Below are 6,672 nucleotides of genomic sequence, written 5' to 3'. Positions count from 1 at the left end.
TACACACATATACACACACATATTGACATATACAAATGCAGTGTCTTATTAATCTCTGGTGATAAGTATATACACACTCGCATGCATACATATATACGAATATGCACATATATAGAAACACATACACACATACACATACATACGCACACATATATACACATATACATATACATACATGCATGCATGTATTCACTCATAGAAACACGCAAGAGCACTCGTGTATCTACATACACCCAACACATGTGAACGTGCAAGAATGTATACAAATGGACAAGTGCAAGACACATGCATATGTATGCACACACACACACACGCACATAGACACACATATAGATACGCACACTTACACTGGACAAGTGCATACATACGCATGCGTAAACTCACAAGTTCTTACACATACAGAAGCAAACAAGCTCACGTGCGCAAACACATACACCACACACACACACACACACACACACACACACACACACACACACACGCACACACTCAAACATTATCAATGGACGTCAGCAAGATACAATCTCCCTAACCACAAAATGAGGGAACCGTCGTCAACGCCACCACCGTCACCACCACTTCTACCAACTACAACCACCGTCACCACCATCACCACTAACACCACCATTACAATCACCACCATCACCGCTATCCCCATCATTATCAACACCACTACTACTACTACCACCACCACCTCATTATTTCAATGTTCCGCCTCCACCCCATTTATATTTATCTTTAATTTCATGATCCCCCCCCCATCTTCCATCTCTCTCCCACCATCTTTTGTTCCCTACTTATCTCATTTCTCATCTTCCTCCTCCTTTTCCTCCTCTTCCTGAATCTCTTCATTCCTTTTGCTATTGTTCCGTATCTTCCCATTTGCTATCCTTCAATCCGCAATACACACACACACACACACGAACTCAAAATCATCCCTAAAGTTTCATTAACTTCTCCTTACCATTTCGTCCTCCCTTTCTCCATCTGTCCCAAGGTCTCTCTCTCTCTCTCTTTATTTTTCTCTCGTCCTCGCTATCTCACCTTCACTTTCTTACTGCTTCTTTGTCTCTCTTTACTACGTATTTTATCTTTCGTCCGTAATCTTATTCTTTTCTCACTCTTTCAAACTCATCATCGAATCCCCAACATAACTACTACAAATCCACCAGCACATTACCAACGACCCTTCCTTTTACTCCTATATTAATTCCTTTTCCTTCCATTCCTCCACGCGGCAAATCTGCCACTCATCTTTTATCACGATTCTTCAGGGATTTCACCGCATTTGTAACAGATAATCCAACTTCCATAATTCATTTCAAATGTGCCACTTTTTGGTCCCAACCCGTAGCGGTTACAATCTTGTCAATCACAGACAACACTTAACCCAAACTACCATTCCTGTCTTTCAAAAGAGACAAAAACCTGCACGACAATCTGGTCGGGAGTTCCCCTATCCCTAGTAATATACGGACCATTTTTATGCCAACACCTTAGTCTTTTGAATCCTGCAACTTTCACACAGTTTTAACTCCACCTTGAAAGTATCTATTCATTTCTGTTGGTAATTTATACAACCTTACACTCTGCATATCATACAGTACCACGCAGTCTCTACAATATATTTTATATAAGGAAAATATACCGCTGCCATGAAGCTCGAAAATCATAATGCAAAGATCCTATGGGATTTTATGATTCAGTTCAACCATGAGATAGAGAATAGGAAGCCAGACATAGTCTTAATTGAGAAAGAAGGTAAACTATGCTGGATCATAGATATAGCATGCCCAGCTGACAACAAGGTATGTGATAAGGAAGAAAGAAAAGTCGATAGGTATACCGGGTTAGCTTGGGAGGTAAAGCAGTTGTGGTCGATGAAAAAGGTGGTAGTGATACCAATAATTGTAGGGGCCCTGGGAACAGTGAGTAAAAATCTCGAGAAGTACATGGAACAAATAGGGGATGCACTAAGGGTGGAGCACTTGATGGCATGCACTGCTCTCTCACTCAATAATAACAACAACAACAACAATAATAATAATAATAATAATAATAATAATAATAATAATAATAATAATAATAATGAGGTCAGGCATGATAATTAAAAAAAACATGAACGAAAACACATTCACGTTGATTCACAGTGAAGCAATATATGCATGAAGATAATGGAGGCTGGAACATTCGGCTGTCAATCTTTCTTCCCATTACACCATACAGTCTTGGAAACAAAATGGGATGCTCCAGCATGGCCACATTCAAAATAACTGAAACGAGTAAAAGAATACTAGTCCTGAATCAAAACAAAGATGGGATAGTTTCAATTAGAACCCAGATTAAAACAACAACAACGACAACCACAACAGCTTCGATAAGAGCTCTGATTGGTTGATACAGAATGGTGAAGTCGACCACACATATTTCCTAAGTGCTTCTCAGACGGCTTTCCAAAGTGAAATACATCAAATTCTGCTATACAATTTATGAGGTTCATAATCGGATTAATGTCTATTTTTACTACATCGATTAAAATCAGTTTTTATTTCCGCTGTCGAGAGTATTTCGAGTCGTTACAGATAGTCTTAATGAATCATTTGGGCGCATATATGAGTTCTTTCTATCTATCTATCTATCTATCTATCTATCTATCTATCTATCTATCTATCTATCTATCTATCTATCTATCTATCTATCCATCTATCTATCTATCTATCTATCTATCTATCTATCTATCTATCTATCTATCTATCTATCCATCTATCTATCTATCTATCTATCTATTAACCCTGTTACCTCAGGTGTACCTCTCGATGCTGTTCTGTCCCTCATGAACATATACCTCAAAAACATCCTCTAATGACGTGATGCCAGTCTTCCGCTCCTCAACAGAAAAAAAAACAGGCCGAATCCCATAAGTATCAAAGAACCATCCTTGACTTTACCTAAGCATAAAACAGCAAGAAACTAGAACCTAGAATTCCCATGTTAGGTTAGTTTCGTAGTCCCTAAGGGCCGCTCCAGGCGAACTCAAATCGGTAAGATGAGCCCATCTGATATGCTGTTTCCTTTCTCTGCTCTTTCAACCGCTACTACTGTGGCCTCTGCACCTTGGATATGACTGATCCCATACCACGACAACTATCACTTCTACCACTCAGATATTCTCTTCCTGAATCATTCGTCTCGTTTTTTTTTCTGATCATTTATATTGAGTTCATTTTTCGATTTCTGCATTTAGACAAACTTCAGAATTTAGAAGAATTTCGGACAGGATTAGTTTTTACAAATTCTTGGTAGGTGGTGATAAACGCTAATCTCGTAGCACAGAGTTTAAATACTTCGGTGAGTATTATTTGGAAAACAGAGTGGTGACCGGGATATGCTGATGTCTGATGACTGAAAATAAAGGTGAGATGGTCTTCGTTCACAATTCCGCTGAATCAGATCTAACCTTGAACTTAAAGAAACAACAACAACAACACAAACAGCAACAGAGCCACAACGTTACGTTATCAAGGAAAAGATTTTCATCCCACATATTCTTGAACTTCTAAAAGGGTTAAAGCAAACAAAAGCCAAAGTAAAACCCAAACTGTATAGATTGTAATATCTACGAAATCTCTAATGATCGTATAATTATATTTAAATATTTCATCTCTGAGAATATAAATAAATCTATGTCTGTTTGTTAATAATCATTGAATCAAATAAAATGTCTTCATTCATTATAAATGATGGCGGCTAGTCAGCGTTGCCGCTTTTATGTCCTTTGTTTTCGTCACAGCTTTTGTTCTATTTAAATAATTATTTCAATCAAATATCAAATATCGATTGATTTATTGATTTACTTACACTCACCAAATACATACATATTAATGTTGTTTGGAACATAAAACTGGGCATCGATTCATTCGCCTCGATCATAATATATGTATGCGAATATACACAAACAGATTCACGGACACAAACTCACACACACACACACACACACACACACACATATCGCTATGTATATACATATATATATATACTTACATAAATACATACGAGATTTGCCACATGGTTCCAAGTTCAGTTCCATTGTATGACACATTGGGCAAGAGTCTTCTACTATTCTCTCGGCCCAACCAAATCCTTATGAGTGGATTGACAGACAGAAACTGCGTAACAAACATCATGTATACCAAGAAGGAATCAAAGGTCCTTTCCAAGCCACAAGCTTAGAAGCCCGGTTTCCTGGATTCTGAGGGATGCCAGTACTTCGCGGCATATATATATATATATATATATATATATAATATACATATAAACACGCATATTTGTATGCTCCCGCTTCCATTTTGCAATATAAGTGCAATATTTTCAAGTATCGATCGTTAGCAATCGATAATATTATTTTTTGATTATGCAAGAAATGATATTATCAATCGCTTCAAGTGATTTAAAAATCCTTTGCTCTCGGAGTATTTTCTTGTTTACATGCAAAATTATTTTTAGCATTTATATATGAATATTATTTTGCTGCAATCGAAATTCTAATTTCTTAAGTTACGCTTGAAAAATGTTTTTTTTTATGATTTATCTTGCAATTTGAGGTCTTTTATTAAAGAAACTTTTCTATTCTCTGTGATTGTAGGTTAAGTTGAAGACATTTTATTTTGTATTATTAAAATCGTATAATTTGAATTTTTATTTAGCTCACATTGTTAAGGCACTTCCTGCGATAAAGGTTTATGTATTGTTGATCTTCCACTCATCTATGGCTATTTGACACCTAACTGTATCTCAGGTCTACATACCTTACTGTTGAATCTGAGACGATTAGAAACTCTGTATTGCACAGTCTTACAGATTTCCTATGATCGTCAGCTTGTCTGCTTCAGTTGTCTCCCGTGATTCATAACAAGATTTGATTAAGTGAAAGTCCCGTTGATTCAATGGACAGACAAGCATTCACTTTCTTAATTTTTTTTTCAACCTCAATGGAATTAGAGATTGCAGCCAAATCTCCTTCGGATCATACCCTATCATCTTAAAAAGAATGACGAGACAAAAATTTACTACTATATATACAATATCCATAAAAAAAGTCATTCCAATTTCGGTACAAGGCCAGTAATTTTGAGGGGGAAGGAGGTTAGCCAATTACAGGAAATCTGCCAAGCATTTTCTCCGACTTGCTAACAATTGCGCCACCTCGACGCCATATTGTCAGCAGAAAATATGCAAAGACCATGGTTATAACGACTTTAATACTAGACCTTGTTGGACTTGAATTGAATTAAGGATAAACTGTAATAATAATGTATCCTTTGGTGATTTGCTTCCTGTCTCCAACTTCTCACTCTTTCCCTCTCACAGTCTCTCTTCCACCGATATTGGTACAGCTAATACATGTTTAAATATGTCTATCAGTTCAAGACACGTTCGCCTGAATGCAATTGTCATGCTCTCTAGTCATTCATAGCGTGTGTCGCCTAACGAGATTCAGCCTTCAGCTCTTTACAAGGCCAAACGTGACAAACCACATTTCTCGTGATATTTACTGTTCACCAACTATCTTTAAGAAACGATACTGAAAACTATACATCTTAAATCTGCTTCTTAACCACCCAACCAAGTCAGCACCAATGATCATTTTCTCACCCACTCAGTATGTAGAATGGCTTTTCAGAATTGTAGCTGTTGGCAGGATGCGAGCTATTGACTCTTCGGTTGACAGTTCGTCACTCTATAGACCAAGCCAGCTGTAGCACATAATATTTGAGAAAATTAAGTTCACTCATTACCGATGAAGAGGCCCTGCTTAAAATATTAGAATACGCTTGTCCACAGCATAGCGCTTAAGACAGAGCGTGAAATAGCAAATGCTCTCTTTATAAATCAGTATCGTATCAACTCTGATAAGGTTGTGTATTTATCAACTCTGATAAGGTTATACTACACCGAAATGGTATTTTTTAATATTTGTTTTGAACTCTCAGGCAATGAGCCAATCTATGACAAACAGAAACGTATAACATGAAAAACTCATTTTAATACCAAAAACAAAAAAAAACAAAAAACAAAAAAAAAAAGCAAAGAGAGTGAGAAATGTCCGGCAGAGTTTAAACTATCATTTCCGTTAAGAAAATATTTTATAGAAACAATATTAAATTCAAGAACAAACTATAAATGAATGTAGATGTATAATTTCAATTAAAAAAAAAAATTCTTTTTATGTAAATTACTTTAATAAGAGGAATTGAACAAACACAAGGAAAATTATTTCTGCTCAAAGTTGTTTTAGCTGGAAATTAAGAACAGGGTGACTTTCAGATAAAGCGATGAAAGACACGAATTTAATAATAATAATAATAATAATGATAATACTAATAACAATAATGTAAACCTTAAAGAAAGTAGGAAAAAATGTTCAGGGACTATAGGGGCATTATAAATTCACGTAACATGTTTACGTTTGGAGTGGTATATACACCCAAACACGCACGAATTTATTTGTATATATATATACATATATATATATACACTTATAAGTACGTATGTATTTATATTTATACGTATATGCATATGTATATGTGTGTACACACACACACACACACACACACACACATATATATGGATGCGTACACATATATGTATATGAATGTATATATACATATATAT

The 6,672-nt window shown here is 35.9% G+C and overlaps 1 long non-coding RNA gene across 1 annotated transcript in view; it reads right to left on the bottom strand.

Annotated features, from left to right (window-relative positions):
* Positions 1-6,672, bottom strand: part of LOC128249264 (uncharacterized) — a 59,432-nt gene that overhangs the window by 29,476 nt on the left and 23,284 nt on the right. The gene's annotated exons all lie outside the window — the stretch shown is intronic.

Source organism: Octopus bimaculoides, chromosome 13, assembly GCF_001194135.2.
Source record: "Octopus bimaculoides isolate UCB-OBI-ISO-001 chromosome 13, ASM119413v2, whole genome shotgun sequence".
Lineage (NCBI taxonomy): Eukaryota > Metazoa > Mollusca > Cephalopoda > Octopoda > Octopodidae > Octopus > Octopus bimaculoides.
Note: the sequence above shows the minus strand (reverse complement) of the source record. Positions and strands in the feature narration are given on the sequence as shown.